General features: G+C 30.9%; 1 protein-coding gene across 1 annotated transcript in view; it reads left to right on the top strand.

The window, feature by feature from the left end:
- The window catches only part of LOC107456259 (dual oxidase maturation factor 2), a 90,750-nt gene that overhangs the window by 181 nt on the left and 71,283 nt on the right, over positions 1 to 19,286 (top strand). Inside the window, exon 2 of the mRNA XM_043041977.2 lies at positions 12,632 to 12,691. The gene's annotated coding sequence lies outside the window, so the exon portion shown is untranslated. The remainder of the gene's footprint in view (positions 1 to 12,631; positions 12,692 to 19,286) is intronic.

Here is a 19,286-nt window from a genome sequence, read left to right as displayed (position 1 = left end):
TATTTGTGCCCTAAGGAAGATCGAATATAATCGTTTTTTTTTTTAATTTAATCTAATATTTGAAATTTAACAGCAATAGATTTATCTTTAAAATTTGTTATATTTGTAATATCGATAAAAAAAGGAGCACCTCAATAACTCTTGAATTAAAGATCGGATTTTTACGTACTAGGTACACCCAATGGTTTCAGGGCCTAACCTTAAATATGCAGTTTAATTTGTGCTGACTGTATTTCAAATACGGAATCTGATACGAAAACACCCTTTTTTTGTTGAAAAAACGTACTTTAATTCTTCTTTTTATTATTGTTATTATCATTTTGATGGATTTTTTCGCTCTCAAAATAGAGGACAGAGAGTCAGGAAAATAAGTTTCCGATAGTTTAGGCAGGAGAGCAATCGAAAATGTTTGCCCTCTAAATGTTGGTTCCACATTTTGTAGATATGTTACCGTGAGGTTAAATATCAAGAGAATATCGACTTTCGCCGGTGAATGTCAATCACATAGTCCCATTGATGATTGTCCGAAATATTTTGTCATATCCGATTTGATATTAATTTATTCGTTGATATTATTATATTTATTCGAAGTTTTAATATCTGTTGAGGATAGATAAGGCGAAACATCAGTGTTTAAATGCATGGTTAGTCCTTCAAACGCAAGTGATAATCCTATCTTTATCGAACTGCATATAGTGGCATAGCAAAAGGGGCCATAGCATTATTAGAGTTCTATTTTGTGAATTTCTGTCATTAGACAAAGAGTTATTATGATATTCTCTTTGCATACTGTGCATTAGATATTATGAATTTAAATATTATTCAAATAGCACGTGGGTATAATCATATTACTTCTCTATTATCTGGTTTTCTTGTCATTGGAATCTTTCAACCAAAATTTCTTTTGCTTTACCATCAGTCTCACATTTTAACTGGAGCTCTAGGATAGTTTATGTGGATTGTTTCAATTGTCTCACGGCCGCTACAAATTTTTTTATTATCATACTATTGCTAAAACGAATTTATTGTCAATGCATCTGAAGTGAAGGTCTGAATTGGATAAAAATACAAGGGCCAATCGCTTCCAGGTGGGTGCAATCAGAATTTTAATCGTAATTTTATCACTGATAGAAGTTTTGACGTTTTTTGTAATAAAAAGAATAGACTGGCAGAGAACTGAATAAATAAGTAAAAAAGGAAACAATAAAAGAAGAGAAAATCAATTAAAACTATTTTTTTAAGTTGATTGTTAAGGAGATAACAATTTCATTTTTGTCGGACCTACCCAGGAAAATAGCAAAAGTGCAATTTGATTCAAACCGCAACCAAAAAACAATATCAATAATGGCTTACAAAAATCATTATTAGGTACATTAAGAATTAAACCATAGAATAATCATAGACAAATTTCCGGGTCCAGAAAAATTTATGTAATTATCACTTTTTGTTTAAAAAAAATGAAATTTTCTACTAGAAAAAAGACGTTTTAACAATAAAATAAAATTATACAAAATAAAAAATAAGTAAAAAATATGAAGTCAGTTCATTATTTTTCGGTAGCCTACTATATAGGCAGGCTGATACTTTTTCTTTACCATCCTACCAGAATGTGGAAACGTTTTAACACGTTTCATACTCTTTACTTACATTAAAAAATCATTATAAATTATCTTATTCACAATTCCTTCGCCCTCCTTATTTTAAATAAGGGAAGAAATAACTGTTCGTATTTTTAGAAAATTTTGTGTTTATATCAGTAATAGATTATTGAGTGTCATAATTGAAGAAAAAAATATTAGAGGGCTGAGTATTAAAAAAAAAGAGGGGGTTAAGCAAATTATTTCCCAGGGTGCGTAGGGTCTTTAAAAAATGCTTAAAGGTGCTTATTTTCGATTCACGTTTTTTAAAAGCCCTTAAAGCTGTTTTTTTATTATTTGGTGTTTGTAAAAAGTGCTTAATTTTTTATCTTTTAAGAAGAGATTTCTTCTTTACCGGAGCGATTGTTGTTCTAAATTAAAAACAAATTCATGATTTTTATAATTTTCTCTGCAATATTTATCAGAAACTAGTTATTTTATCATGATTATGTGAAGTTTTTGAAAATTTTTTTGAATTTTACTGATTTTATGTTTATAAATGAAGAACTTTTAAAGGATAGAAAAAATAATTTTTGTAACTGCACAAATCCTGATCATGATTTTTTTTTTTTTTTTTTTNATAATGCTTAAAAATATTTTTTGAGTGCTTAAAAAGTACTTAAAAAGTGCTTATTTTTTGATGAAAAATCTGGCTATGCACCCTGTTTTCCCAAAAGTCGTAAACTGTTTTAATAAGAAAGGCTTTGTTTGATAGAAAAGTTGTGAATCTCCAGGACTCCCAGTTTGTACGTGATGAGCTTTTCATGTGCAGAAATATCGCAAAAGTCTTAACATGATCCTTTAAGTCTTAATAGAGCATCTTTTTTTAAAAAAACTTAGGATTGAAATTGATTAATAAAAAGAATTTCAATGAGCTTATTTTCTGAAATTAATTTGACATTTAATTTAGTTAGAGGATGGGAGGGATTTTCTAAATTTACCTACTATAAAAAATGAGTCATAAATATGAGCTTCTGTGCTTATAAATAACCGAATTTATAAATTCTATTATCAGCTTATAAATAGATTCTCGAGTACCTTCGATATACTTGCTCGCAAAATCAGTGGAGTAGAATGCCCTGTGGTTGATCGCTGAGCAATAACCATGGATTCAGGGATCTGGAGAAAATATCTTTCCCCTTTCAGATCTATGTCTAAATGAAGAAAGTGGCCCGCGAATGAGTAGTTCTGCTATCTATCCGTGAGTTTTTGAGATAAGGCGTACTTTCACCCTTACGGTGCTATCTTATTGTCAAAGGAAAGGCGCAACTTCCTGACTTAATTCGAAAGAGGCCAATGGCAGGCGTGTTTGGTTTGTTCAGGTGGCAGTAAAAACAACTTTAACATAAACAGACTAGGAAAAAAGATCAATAAAATGAACTTATGCAGGAAAATAGCTTCCCAGTGCTGGCTTCCATCCTTGAATATTGCTAATAACTATGTAAGCAAAGACCTTCATTGGTATTTTTTTATATTTCTGAAGTTATCATTACATTAGATGGTTGCACTAATCAAAGGTAGGAAAAAAAACTTTAAATTGACATTTAAAAATGAATGAAATTTGTTGGATGTATATTTCCTTATAAAGTGTCAATTCAAAAAAAAATAAATAAATAATAATCAAAAATATTAAAATTGGGGGTCCAGATTCAACCCAATTAGCATCTTATTTACATGTTGTGTCTTGTATCTGCAAAATTAACTTCTTTGCTCGAATTGCTCTGAAAAAAAATACGCATAGAACAGCATTATATTTCATGATATGTATTGATAACAGAAACGAAGCAGATAAAAAAGGTTCACATCTTAATTTCAATTTTAATGAATCTTATTTATTTAATTATTAATTTATTGATTAATTTATTGAATTATTGATTTATTAATCTTATTTATTAATATTATTTAATGAATCATGATCATACTACTCTGATTTCATAAACAAGAAGTCAAATTTGTAAAATTTGTCTAAATTCATAAAATTCTTCCGCAGTATTTAACTATTTTTCTTCCTGTTCTTTTTTAAATACAGATTGCAAAATTGGAAAAATAAAATAAAATAATAATAATAATGTCACTAGTAAGAACATCTTTAAAATCTGTGAAATTCCTATCACTAAATTGTATTGAATTTTGGAAAGGAGTAAATTTCCAAATTAAAACTATTTGACAGTCAGACATTGTTGAATCAACATGCAGCGTTGATACTTCTCTTTTTCTACAATTAATCTGGTATAAGGATCTTGTCCCTTTCAGCATAGGAATCTTTTCAAGAAGTGTTTCAGAAATCGCTTCAATTTCTTCTTCAGTTATGTAGATTAACTTTATTTCAGTGGATTCACGCACACAATGTATAAACTGGTGTACATCTGTTATGTCTGTATCACATGCCACAATTCTATTTGCTATTCGCTTTAAAATTCCACCGATTCCATCAGCTGCCTCTTTTCCATGCCCGCACCATGTGCCTCGCATGAAACCAATTAAAAAGCCTTTGTCTAAATAAATAAATCTGGTAAATTTCTGTCTATATTGAGTGGAAGACAAAAAAAAAATGAAGAGAGTCAATCTTAGGATCAGTTTTCTTAACCACTTTCAAAATGGGCGTTAAATGAGCCCATATGGCACTGGGGTTATGTTTATAGCTTGACGAAACTATATAGCTAAAAATAACACGAAGAACATAGGAGTGCATGTGTGGCTACCGTTGCCAACTTTTTATAAGTAATTCTAGTTTGAATTTAAAAATAAAGTAGAGGTAACACAGGAGACAAGTTTCAGCGACATATAAACTTTATTTAAAAGAGATGAAAATATTAATATCGAATTTTAAAGGAAGGAAAAAGTAAAAGCGAGGAATGATATTTATGAACACTGGAAGATACTAAGAACCCTGAATTATGACTAAAAAATCATATTACATACAAGAAATATAATGAAAAAAGCTATATAAGTTGCTGACATAAAGCATTTTTCATGATACAGTTTTTTATAACCCGATTAGAACAGAAAAAAGCAAAGTAATTCAAAGTTTCAGAATCATATCAGAGGAAAAAAAATCTGAAATTTATTATTTAATGTTTGTTCTTTTGTTTTCTTTTTAATTTATTATTTTGTTTTGGTTCGAAATTGTAAGAAATATAATAAGAGAGAAAGTGTCGGACTCTAAAGCTGTGTTTTAGTATTGGAATGACCCACTTACTAAATCTAAACATTTATTTTCAATATAAACTCAAGGTAACGTAACTCACCTTTTTAATCAACAATGCATGAGTAATGAACTTTTCAAAAAACAGCATATTTGTTTTCAAGCATAAAAAATAGGCATTAAAATCAGGTAGTATAAATAATCATTAAAAAACCAATTTACAATTCAGTAAGAATATACACTATCCAGTAAAATGTAATATTTCAGCCATAAAAAAATCTAAACTTAAAGGACATAACAACAAATTGATAAATAAAGACCATAAACAAAACCAGTGACAAATCGTCATAATTAATTATGATTGGAAAATGAATAAACAGTAACTATTTCGGAATGAGATACCTACAAGTGACGTAGTGTGGGCGTTTCGATTCTGATTGGTTGTTGAAGCGTGGCATTTGTTTACGTTAGCAACTATTCTTTTCATTCTATTTCGAGTAAGCCAAGACCGCAAGTATCAATTCTCTTAAGTGACACATAATATATTCTTTCGCAAAGATTTCAATTCTTTCATTTTATCTTTCAAACTTAAGACAGGCGCGAAGTCATGTGGAACATAAACAAAATAATTATGCATCGAAGTTGTTAGGTACACAAAACAAACATTTATCGTTGTTACAATAACATTCATAAACAAATAGCAAATCTAAGTTAAGTAAAAGATGTAGACGAGAAAGAATTATATTTCAACTAATTCGATGTGCGATACAGCGTTGTGTTTAATTAACTTTACTTTAACTTCTGTGGAGAAGTTTATCTCATCTTTAACACGCCATTTTCCTTCCAAAGGATCAGTTGGTACTGACGTCATAGGTCACATGTGTGGGTATGTTTGATCTTCTTTGTGAATTGCAAGTACCCAATAGTTACTATGGTATCAATATTTAGCTACTTTACGATTCGTTTTTTTCCTCAGCCAAAAGACAAGAAACTACTCCAAAGTATAGAAAATTGCTATGTACAAATTAAGCTCTTTAAAAAGAAAAATATAACTTATTTTTAGTTGGTTTGCAAAATTTTCTCCTAGAAATAATTTCTGAAGGACAGAACTAATAATTTCTCAGAAAATTAATGATTTATTCGGCAAATAACAACATAAATAACTTGATAAAACGGACAAGTAATTCATAAAACCTAATAATTAGATTTTAAAACTTATAAAGGCACTTCCATAATTTTTAAAATCCAATTATTTCATAAAATAAATAATTTTTAATTTTGTATTTGCTCATAGAAAATACTTTGAACTGTTTAGAATAATTTTAAAAGCAAAGGAAAAGAATATGAGATTCCGCTAAGCAAAAATACCTTATCGATAACTCCGTTTTAAGTTTTTCTTTTGTTTTGTTTCGGTAAATTTTGGCTCCCGACCAAAGAGAGAATGTTACAATATGTCGTAACTCTCCAACGAATTTAGGTGGAAGTAACTTTAGTATTTGCCGAGTGGTATGGTAACTACTTGATATGGAGTGCTATGTAAACTTCTTTGTAGAAGACCGAAATGGGATCACATCAACGCATACATCAGGTTTTTTACCACTTTGGTAGAAGCTAAGCTTTACTAGTAAATCCTAAAATATACCACACTTTGGGTTTTTACCGTAACAGCCTGATATTAGTTTCAACCTATATAAAGTTGAGAAAAAAGTCATTGAGCTTTTTCTTCTGCAACAGATGGCAATAGTGCAGTTTTTGAAATACTCGAAGCATTTGCAATAGTAGTAATTACGTCATTGATAGCGGACAATTGAAGCTTCATTGTAAAGAACAACTTGAGATTATTTGTTGACTGTGGGGATTTGACAACAGATTGAACATGGGAGATTAATGTGCTTATATTCGCCATATTTTATTACTTTACTTCTTTAAAGGAAAAAACGCGAGTCAGGCTTAATGCTTACGATGGCGATTCCATACAAGAGTGTCAATGCCGAAACTAATTCAGGAAATTCTTAGCTTGTGGTTATGATTTTAAAATGCTCCTCGATCAGAAAGGCCTATAGTTCGTTCACCAGGAGTTGTCACTTGGCGCCACCTTCTCGGACGAAGAGTTCATTTCAGCGCGAGATTAAGGGGAGAAATATCTCCGCGCTTGAAAATGAGACAACCCTTAATGCGCTCCAAACGCAAATAGTGAATTCTTCTTTCAGTTACTAACTTCGTCTTATCATTTGCTATTATACCTTTCGTTACTCCAGCTAATTAAATATAGTTTAAATTTAAAAACAGCTGTTTTCCTAGCAAAATGTTTTAAAAAGGGCAAACTATTCACTCAAAAGAGAGAAATATCATCATATTTATGAAATATTTAATGTTTAAAAATGCACATAAAGATTACAAAATAAATATTTTTGTCATACGATCGCCAAATAGCAACCTTGTTCAGGATTGTTCATATCTTCTCCCAAAAATAGCGAAATAGTATCGTCGGATACAACGCGGTGGAGGCGGAGCCAAGTGCCAACTCCTGGTGAGCGAACTATACCCGGATTGATGATGATAAAATAAAGACAGTGATCTAGTCAAACCCACGTTATGCATGATGAATAGCAGGGGCATTAATGATCAGACAAAAAAGTGTTCACGTCCATCTAATAAAACTGGGATACGTAAGCAAGTTCTAAATTGGGGTTCCATTCAAAGAAGTTCATTTGGCGGCACGAATAAACAACCACGATATGCTCCTGAAGAGTGAAAAAAACAACCCTTTATTGAAACGAATGATAACTAGTAATGAGAAGTGGATTATTTACAACAATATGGTGCGTAAACGGTTTTGATCGAGTGATGAAGATTCGCCATCAACGACTTCAAAACCAGAACTTCATTACAGGCAGGTTTTGTTCTCAATGTGATGGAATTGAAGAGGGGTGGTGTCTTATGAGCTCCAACCAATGAACGAAACAATCAATTCAGATGTGTGTTGGCAATTGAACAGTTTCAAAGAAGCTGAAGAAACGTACTGAACTCGTCAATCGTAAAAAAGTAGTGTTCCATTTCGACCATGAGATTACGACTAAGTTCCAATAAATATTCGTCAAAATTTATTGGAACTTGGATGGGATGTGTTGCCCTAACCACCTTACTCGCCTGACCTTGTGTTGTCAGATTTCCAAATATTTCGCATTCTGCAAGACTGTTTGCATGAAATAACGTTAAGTTCAGATGAGGCTGTTCATTTTTCGCAAATAAAGATAGGCCTTTCTACGATGAAGAATGATAAAGCTCACCGAATGATGGAATAAAGTCATCGAACAAAAGGGGACATATATCATTGACTCAGCTTTATATAAATAGTACATGATTTTGGAATATTTTTAAAAAATGGCTATCGCTTTTTACTCAGTCCAATATGTTAGCTTGAAGAATGTAAAACCAGTTCAAATCGAAAGTATGCTCGTATTTGAATGTATGAAAGTATTCTTAGTTATTTTAAACCAAAGTGGTAATTATCAGAATACAATGTGTGCATTATTTTCTTTAAATATTAAATATAAGGGCACTTTTTTCATTGTAATTAACTAAGATGTCATAGCTTCATTGTTTAAGACATAGTTCTAACACTTAAACTAAACATTTATTTAAGAAAACTGACTTTCAAGTAGTAAAGAAAGTTTTCAAGTAAAACATAGTTTTACTTGAAAATTTTTTTGGTTTTACTTGGAAAACTTTATTTTACTTGGTTGTCGTACGTGGTGGAAAAAAAGCAATCAATATATCAGCACTGAACGAAATCCTTCACAAAACTGAAAAACTTTTACCAACACAATTAATATAGCTAAAATAATTAAAATTTTATAAATTTATAATTGCATTTTGTACTTTTTTGTGGCTTTACGATATCAAATTGAGAGTAGTAGAGTACTTTCTTTAGTAGTTCATCCCGTCAAAATAAAGATTAACTGTATTCAGAATCATTTGGCATGATGCTTTTGCTCGAAGCCAACTCATTATAGTCAAAATTCGCCACAGTCGTGGGAATTTTCTCCGGTACTTATCCCCTTTAAGAGAAATCACATAAATCTCTGTTCACAGTACTTATTTTAAAGTTTTCCTGTATTCGTGCGGTTTTTATTAGTAAAATATACAAATATAATTCATTGTACTCATATTTGTACCTTTGCTACCCATNGCATGAAGAATATAAAACCAGTTCAAATCGAAAGTATGCTCGTATTTGAATGTATGAAAGTATTCTTAGTTATTTTAAACCAAAGTGGTAATTATCAGAATACAATGTGTGCATTATTTTCTTTAAATATTAAATATAAGGGCACTTTTTTCATTGTAATTAACTAAGATGTCATAGCTTCATTGTTCATGACATATTGCTATCACGGGAAATAAACACTTCTTTTAGAAAACTAACTTTTAAGTAATAAAGAAAGTTTTCAAGTAAAACATTTAATCATATTGTTGTATATTTATTTAAAACTAGCTGAATACCCATTCTTCGTACCTGGTGGGAAAAAAAGCAATCAATATATCAGTACTGAACGAAATCCTTCACAAAACTGAAAGACTTGTAGACTTGTACCAAAACAATTAATATAGCTAAAATAATTCCCTTTTTTAAATTTATAATTGCATTTTGTACTTCTTGGTGGCTTTACGTTATCAAATTGAGAGTAGAAGAGTACTTTATTCAGTAGTTCATCCCGTCAAAATAAAGATTAACTGTATTCAGAATCATTTGGCATGATGCTTTTGCTCGAAGCCAACTCATTATAGTCAAAATTCGCCACAGTCGTGGGAATTTTCCCCGGTACTTATCCCCTTTGAGAGAAACCGCATAAATCTCTGTTCACAGTACTTATTTTAAAGTTTTCCAGTATTCGTGCGGTTTTTATTAGCAAAATATATAAATACAAATATAATTCATTGTACACATATTTGTACCTTTGCTACCCATTAAAAGTGTACCAATTACCATAATACAAGTATGGATTTAATTAATTAAGCATCATTGGCGTCTATAATAATATTGCAATATTTTGCATTTCTCCAAAACGAATTAATTCCATTTCTCTACTAATTTAGCTTTTTAGTACTTGGAGTATATAGCATTTTTTATTTTAGTCGGTACTTATTACTAAAATTATTTAAGCATCATTGTCGTCAATAATGAATTTTTTAAGCTTCTCTTAAACGGATTCGTAACATTTCTCCATTAATATTGCTTTTAACAAAGATTGTTTTTAATTTCAATTGTTATTTATTACCAAAATCGCATTAATCGCGATGATAATAATAATACGGCGTTGTTTTACGTTTTTCTTAAAGGATTTAATACCATTTCTCTATTAATTTCGCTTAATAGTTTATAGTCTATTTTTTTATTTCAATTAGTATTTATTACCAAAATTAATTCAGCATCATTGACTCCTATATAATTGGATTTTTAAACGTTTCCCTTAAACGAATTAGTACCATTTTTACATTAACTTTTATTTTTACTACACACTATTAATTAAGGTACACAGATAATTTTTTTTTCATTTTGTACACTTTAATAAAATTAATTAAGCCTGATTGTAGTCAATAATAGTACGACGATTTTTCCTGATGCTCCTTGAAGAATAAGTACCTTTTATCCATTAATTTTGCGATTTAAAATAGCTATTTTGTAGTTAAAGCATTACCTAATGACAAATTTAATCAATCATCATTGGCTTCAATAAGAGTTAGACAATTTTTTGCATTTCTCCCATGCGAATCAGTACTATTTCTATATTAATTTCGCCTTTTTATACATAACTTTTTTTTATTTCTGTTACAAATGATTTTAAATTATTATGCTTTATAGATTCACGTTTTAAAATCATGACTATAAAAAATGAGTGTCGCGACTATGGCGCACAGAGCCCATACGAAAAATGTTCGAAATCATATACTATAAATGAAATTAATTCTTGGATTCGCAAAAACTTTAGAAATGCAAATTTTGTTACGTAATCCGCCAATGCTGTCATGCTCATGCTGTTCATTGAGTTTATCTGATGTAACGAATAAAAAGTAATTAAATATTAAAGAACGAGAAGAAAACTTTTTTTTATGAGAGCTATCACTTATGTAATCTTTAAAATATTTATAAGAAAGAAAATCGTCTGCAGTCCTAATGCCACTAAAGGACTGCCTGGTCCCTAAGCTGAAACTTATTCCCAATTACCCAATTTTAGAGCAGGGGCGGAGAAATTATATCTTATCTATATAAATCAATCATAATTTGCTTCAATAATGGTATGGTGAGCTAAGATGGCTGAGAAGATTGAGCATTCGCCTTTCAATGAGATGAACCAGGTTCTAATCCCAGCGATGGCTGGTTGATACGAATTCCACACCCGGCTCGCACCGATCACAGTGCTGCCTTAAACTATCCTCAGTCGTTGACGAATCACGAGTTAGAGTCCCCTTACCGTCAGGCTAACCGCTGGAGATTCTCGTTGTCTTCCTCTCCATGTAACGCAAACGCTGGTTAGTTCCACCACGAAGGCAAATTTCATCCAGTACTTGATTCAACCGTTTCTTTGTCTTCTGGATTGGATTCAAAATTACTAGGCTACGTAGTTAAACATTAGTAGTCGTAAACCCAAAATTGGATGCCTATTTACCTGAACACCTGTTATACTCTTTAATTTAATTAAATATATTTTTTGACAAAAAAAAATTCTAACTTCAATTTTTAAAGAGATTTAAGGTATTTAAACTTCTTTCGTATTATTTTTTCTTCTTCTGAAAACTCGTTTCGGTCGGTCGGTCGGTCGGTCGTTTTCTTGATATATTCACGTGTTTTTTCAGTTTATTTTCATCTTAGTCAGTTTATTATTATATTTTCATCTTAGTCAGTTTACTTTCAGTTTATTTAATCAGTTTATTTTCTAAGGTTATTTACTTTTGATTTTAAATATAAGGTTATAGTTTCACGTTGTTATGGAAACCATTTTTTTAAAATAAATTTTGATATTGCGAATGAATAAAGAAGAAAAGACCAATGGAAAAAAGAAAATGAATCTATAAATGAGCGAGTAATTTAATCGGTAAGAAGTCTTTGAATCTGAGAATTTGAGGATTGTCGAGTTTTTGCGCTGAAAAAATAAAATAAATTTTTATGAACTGAAAAATTGTGGCACGTCTTTTGCCTACCACATTTTTATTTACTTAATTTTCAAAATCATTTCAATTTCTCCGAATTCTTTTTCCTTCATTGTTTTTCAAAATGCAATTATATAATTTCAATAAAAAACTTTTTTTTGTTGAACAGTTTCTGAAATTAAGAAATGCTTTTTTCCATTGAAATTATCTGTCGTGTATTATAGATATTATTTGCGTTTATTGATGTTATTTGAATTTTATTGATGTTAATTACGTGTTCCGAAACGATCGGGCAACAACAGACAACTGCATTATTTCTGACTCATTTATACAAATGGAACAGATCGGAGAATTTATGAAAATTATTTCAGAAATAGACTGCGGGTCTTTAATCCCTTTCTGAATATACTCCTGACATGGATTAATTTTCAAATGTTATTGATAAATTAATTTTTTAATAAATTAATTTTTTAATTAATGAATTTACTAATAAATTAATTTATTAATAAATTAATTTTTTAATTAATTAAAGAGCACCTGCCAAAGCGGTCAAACACTACAAGGTGAAGATACAATCCTTAATCAAAAGCAACTCGGGAACAATATTATTTTGATTGTTTATATCTAAAGTAATTCATAATTTGTTTCAAACAAAATGAAAAACAAATCAATTTATGTTTATATTTTATTTATTTAGCATTGAAGCAGAAGCGAAGTGAAGATATCAATTACAACGAACGATTTCGGTGGATAGGGGGTAAGTTATTTTAATGCACCTAAAATTAAATATCAGATTTGCGTTGAACTACTTATATAATGCCTCTTGCTTGCTTTACTATTTATTAATAGATAGCCGTCTCAAGGATAAGAAAAAACTTCCTATACTTTTTATTAATAAAAGCCTTAAGGATTTCTCCACTCTGCACGTTTTCCCCCTCACTTACCCTGGTTTCAACAAATTTTGTTTTTCTCTACACAAGTTCATTTCAGCTTCTTATTGAATACGTTCATGGAGGAAAAAAAAGCAAGATTTACCGTGATCATGGTAACGGAGAGGGGGAGTGTAGAGAGCAGCGAAATCACGTGATCTTTAGACGCCTATTTTATTAACAAAGGGTATACTAAGTTTTTCAGTATACATGTGCTTTTGTATAAAATCTAAATAATTTTTAGAGTAAGTCGACTAAATCCAAAACTACTGGGTAGATTTTAATGAGATTTGGTCTGAAAATAGGCTGATATAACACAAATGAGACAAACATTCAACAGTTGTAATTAAGCGAATGATTTGCTTAACACTCATTAGGAGTTTGAAAGTAAGAAACAGTGTTCACTAGAGTCTTGATTTTGATGATCTGAAAATACCCTTAATAACTTGAAAAATTCCCCTGAAAATACAAAAAATGTCCTAAAAATGCAAAATGCCCTATTTTTATATAGAACTATTGTACTAAAATAATGTTTTTTCTCTTTAATACTGTTTTTATTTTGGTCAAAATATAAAAAGCAATGCAAAACATACGTTCACTGAAGTTGAAAATAAATATTGCATGCTGAAATAACAAACGAAACAAAAATAAAGAAAAATATATTGACTCCTGAACATTTTCTTTATGTCTTGCATTTAATGTAATAAAAATGATCGAAAAAAAATATTAATAATAAAAATGGGAAAAAAGAATAACCCCACAAACTTTAAAGTTGCTCTAAAATTTCAAAAACGTTCCAAAAGGTCCATGTGAAAAAATGCCCTAAAAGCGAAACAAATAGCCAAAACGCAACAAAAAAAATCGTGTCATCAAATTTTGAGCTATAGTGATCACAGAATCGAAAAAAAAGGTTAATTGTGGGTTTATAGCAACAAAAAAAATTAAGACGATTTTATTTCCGACCAGTCGCATTTTTATTAGCGGTCACTTTCGTAAGCATGTGGTCTTAAAAACTATTGATATTATTAATATAAAGCATTTCTTTGGAAGTTTTTTTCAAAATATGGTTAACACTGCAAGTTTCATTTCTTAAATGAACCCCTCCAAGAAGGTTTATGTGAAACTTAAGTATTGTATATAATTTTTTCAACTATTAAAATTGGGTTGTAGCTTGAATAGAACCATAATGCAACCTAGAATTGATGTTTATAAACAGCATAAAGTTTATTAGCTACAAAGTCAAATTCTAATCAAAATGATAAAATTTGATAAGAATATAATTTCTTCAACTATATTAGAATACAGTTTAATTAATTATATTGGAATATAGTTTCATTTAATCATATTAAAATTTAATTTTCTAGTAAACAAATTTATATAAACAGGCCATACAAAATAAATCTGAAATAATTGTAATCACAATGAGGAAACTATATTAGAACATGATTTTACCAATTATAATAGAATTTACACTACTCAAAACAATTAAAGGATGTTTAAGTCTTGTATAAAATAACGGTATAAGCATTTTTTGTTGATGCATAAAATGGAAGATAGTCACAAATGCAAATTTTTCTTATTTTCAAACTTTGAAGTATGCAAATTTTGAGTTCGATGTCAAAGACGACCCTTTAGTGGCAAAGAGTTTGATTTAGCTTTCAACTTAATGTTAGACTAAGCGGAAAAGAATGATCGACATTCAGTTATCGCGTTATTTCGATGAGTGCGGTGTCTCAACGAAGTCATTTAACCGAATCAGAAGCTTGGAGAGTTGTTGGCCGGTTGGTGGTTGAGCCAAACACAAGCCGAAGTAGCTGAAGCCATTGGAGTTTCACAAAGTGTAAGACAAAGCGGAAAAGAATGATGTGTGATTTCCAAGATCTGGAATAGTTTTTTAGAGACTGGAAATGCAAGCCGAAGATCTGAGCAAGGGCGTAGGCATGCAATAACGCCCAATAAAAACCGTTATTTAACGCTAACGGCTCGGAGACATCGAAATATAAATGCCACTCTTTTTCAACAACACCTTCTCTCGGCTACTGGCACCACAGTTTCGACACAAACTGTCCGAAAACGCCTTCACGCTCTAGGTCTGTATGCTCGCCGACCAATGGTGTGTGTCACATTAACAGCAAGACACTGTCGCGTTCGCAGGGAGTGGGCGATAGAGCACGTGGACTGGAGGAGAAATGAATGGCGTAATATTATTTTCTCTGACGAGCTCTGTTCATCCTGATAGTAAGCGTATTTTAATCTGGAGGGAACGTGGCACTAAAAACAATCCTGATTTCGTACACGAAAGTATAAGATTTGGCGGTGGGGAAATGATGGTCTATGCTGGCATATCCAATGATGGGCGCACCGAACTCCATTCAAAATGGAGCTCTGACCAGTCACCGATATAGGAATGAGATTCTGAAACTTATTGTAGCCCCTTACGCTACAGCAGTTGGAGATGACTTCATGTTAATGGACGACAATTTCAGGCCACATATGCTAACTTATGAATAATTTTCTTTTGGAGGAAGGAATCATTCGAATGGATTGGCCAGCGTATTCTCCGGACATGAACCCCATCAAAGATGTTTGGAACATTCTAGGCAGATGAATTGCTGGGAGCCTACCACCCCCACAAACTCTCCTAGAACTGGAAAGAACGTTTCTGGAGGAGTGGGACAGAATACCCCAACCTTTCATTAATAATCTCATTGACTTGATGTGTCAAAGGTATTCAACGTTGCTGGCCGTCCGGGGAATGTATACCCCTTACTAAAAACGATTTTCTTTTAAGGAAACACCTTTTTTTGTTTGTTTGATTCTCTCATATGCACAAATTGTGTTTGTTTTTTTCCTTTTGTACCCAAATGCTCACTAAAACGCATTTTTATAGTTTACTACGTCTGTCGAAAATGTATCAAACATTCAAACAATTGTCCAGGTGCAAGATTAACCCTCAACCTCAATATCTTTCAATTGGTTTGCGCAGTGTAATTTCTTCAATATATTAAAATATAACTTACTAATAAACAGAATTACAAAAACAGGCCTTACAAAATAAATCCGACATAGTTGTAATCATACTAATGAAATTATATTAGATTATAACTTTAGGATAAACAGATTTATATCAGACCTTACATAATAAATCTGAAATAATTGTAATCATAATGATGAAATTATATTAATTAAATTACAATGCTATGCATCAGGTTTTAAAAAATTCATGTGAATTTAACTTGAACTCTAATGAAATATTTTAAGAATCAAATTCAGTTCCAATAAAATTTTAAACAGAGTAAAATAACCTGATACTCTCTAGGGATGATTATAGTTTTCCCGTGTAATGAATAACATGAGAAATTGAAGTCACGTGTTTTAGAACATAGTGCACATTTTCGGGGGAAAAAATGGCGATTAACAAACACAATTTTTAAAAATTATTTTCTATATTTAATCGCCTTGGGGCTGGTGGCAACCGTTAATTTTGCGCTACAGAGGTTATAGCTCCCTTTTACAGATGTGCAATGGCCTTAATATGTGATTTGGAAATGACAAATTAAGAATTTTTTGAGGCAGCTGTTTTCACTTGTTCAGCAATAATGTGTTCAATATTTTTTAGAATAATTTTTATATTCTAAATAAATATTTGACGTAAATAGTTATGGAAAAAAAAGCATTTTTACGAAGTAATTATTTAGATTTATTTTTCATCCTTTCTAAAATAGATATAGAAATTTCAAAAATTGAAAGGTCGAACCGTGATGGCTCAAGGGATAGAGCATTCGCCTTCCAATGAGGTGAACCGCGTTCAAATCCCGTAAATGGCTGGTCGATACGAATTCCACATCCAACTTGCACCGACCACAGTGCTGACGTGAAATATCCTCAGTGGTAGACGGATCATGGGTTACAGTCCCCTTGCCGTCAGGTTAACCGTAGGAGGTTCTCGTGGTCTTCCTCTCCATGTAACGCTAATGCAGGTTGGTTCCATCAAAAAGTCCTCCTTGAAGGTAAATTTCTCCCAATACTCGATCCAGGAGTTCCCTTGTCTTTTGGATTGGGTTCAAAATTACAAGGCTACGGAGTTGAACATTAGCAGCGGTAAACCCAAAAATTAGGTCGACTGTTCAACTACGGTTTCATAAACGCGCAAAAGGTGCTATGATGCCGCATACTGTTATATCAATTATCGCTGACGGAGATAGTCTTTTTCGATCAATTACATATGTATTATACGTTTCTTAAATTGCGACTAGAGAGGTGCGTGAGGAAGTAGTACAGAATCGGGATGAGTTTTCTACCTTATGTCTCGACAGAGATTTTAATACCTCTCCTGCTACTATGCTGAAATGTCCTATGCGATTTAATGGCGGGACGGATTTACTAAAATTCTTTACATAGAAAAGTTTGACACGGACATCTCTTGAAAATAATTGAAATTATAATAAAAGTACTTCCGTGAGGGCGGGCAACAGATCGAAGATAAAAAAAAATTTGGTTAATATATACTTTAAAATTAATTAAGGTGTTAAAATTGGAGGAGTTGCTAAAAATTTAGAATATTTAAATACAGTTGGACTGTGCATTCTGCTTGATTAACATTAAAGTTTAGGCTGAACAAGATCATTTTGAAAGGTTACCTAGATGGTCGCTGGCTAGTATATTAAAAATCTCTTTAATTTCTTATAAGCGGCTAGTATATTAATAATCTCTTTTGGATTTCTTTCTTACTTTCTTCTGATATATTAATAATAATTTTTGACTTTCTTTCTTTTTTTCTTCTAGTATATTACTAGTCCTTTTTGGCTTTCTTTTTTTCTTCTATTATATTAATAATCCCTTTTGGCTTTCTTTTTTTCTTCTAGTATATTAATAATTCTTTTTTACTTTCTTTTCTTCTTCTGGTATATTAATAATCCTTTTTGACTTTCTTTTTCTCTTCTAGTATATTAATAATCCTTTTTGGCTTTCTTTTTTTCTTCTGGTATATTAATAATCCCTTTTGACTTTCTTTTTTTCTTCTAGTATATTAATAATCCTTTTTGACTTTCTTTTTTTCTTCTAGTATATTAATAATCCTTTTTCTCTTTCTTTCTTTCTTCGAGAATATATTTATAATAATTTTTTGCTTTCTTTCTTCTAGTATACTAATAATCATTTTAGGCTTTCTTCCTTACACATATTTTTTTTGGCCCTACTTCAAGTCATTCCGTAATTGTAAAGGATACAATTCGGAAATTTTAAATTATGAAATTCATCAGACCATTTAGAGGTTTAACACAGACTTCACGCATTATTATAAAGCACAGAAAAATGCCATAAATCGAGGTCAACTTTTGATATTTAAGATACCACGGAATTCTAATGAATTTTATGAATATCTTATGGACATTTTTTGTGTGGATTTTACATTTAAATGGATATTGTTTGAAAATAAGGAGAATAATATTAGCCAATATATTAAAACATTTTTATTCCGCTCGAAAAACACATTCATAACATATTCGTTGCGAATGATTGTTATGGCGCAAAAAAATATTAAAAACTCGCTTTTATTAGCGATCCACATGCTCTTGACTTTGTGTAATTGGATCCAAAATAAGATTAGCTTTAAAATTTTCTGAGATTATTTGAAGACATACGTGAGTGTTTTTCGAAAATAACTAGCCTAAATTTCAATATATACTCACTTACAAATATACTCATATCTCAATACTCATTACATCTCAATACTCAATACTCATGGTACAAATAAAACCTTTTCTTTACCATATTTAAGTGCGTATTTAACAAAAATTATTTTTTTATAAATATTTCCAGAAATATATAGATGGATGTTTTCTAAAAATGAGGCACCCAAAATTTTTATTAAATGAAGGAAACATGCATCTGAAAACATTAGCAAAATGTCCATTGTGAGGTGAACGCTCTATCCCCTGAGACACTGCAGAATAGACAGAACATCACTTACCTCGGATAAAATGAGATTTTTTAAAAAAAAGAAAGAAACTTACCATAAATATTTCTACTTATTTATAGATGTCGGAAAAATAGCGAGGTCATCTTCTAATATTTAAAGAGTTTCGATTAAACGACGCTGCGTACAAAGTATTAATGTTTCGCAAAGTGACAAACTGTAGAATGGACAATATAAATTGTTGTGGAGAATGTAAATTTTTTTAAGCATTTTTTAAAAGCATTTTCCGCTATGCAAGGTGTTCCTTAAAGGCCATTCTTAATATGCATTTTTCGAGTCCTTATTAAAAAAATTATACGTTCTACATTACAGTAGAGAAAGCAAATGCAATAAAACTTAAAAAAGGTTTAATTTGAGGTTGAACTCCTTAAACTCTAACTTGTTTTCTCCGAGACTAAATATTAATTTGCGACCTGCAATATATATATATATATATATATATATAT

Source organism: Parasteatoda tepidariorum, chromosome 3, assembly GCF_043381705.1.
Source record: "Parasteatoda tepidariorum isolate YZ-2023 chromosome 3, CAS_Ptep_4.0, whole genome shotgun sequence".
NCBI classification, from domain to species: domain Eukaryota; kingdom Metazoa; phylum Arthropoda; class Arachnida; order Araneae; family Theridiidae; genus Parasteatoda; species Parasteatoda tepidariorum.
This window is presented reverse-complemented; position numbering and strand designations above follow the sequence as displayed.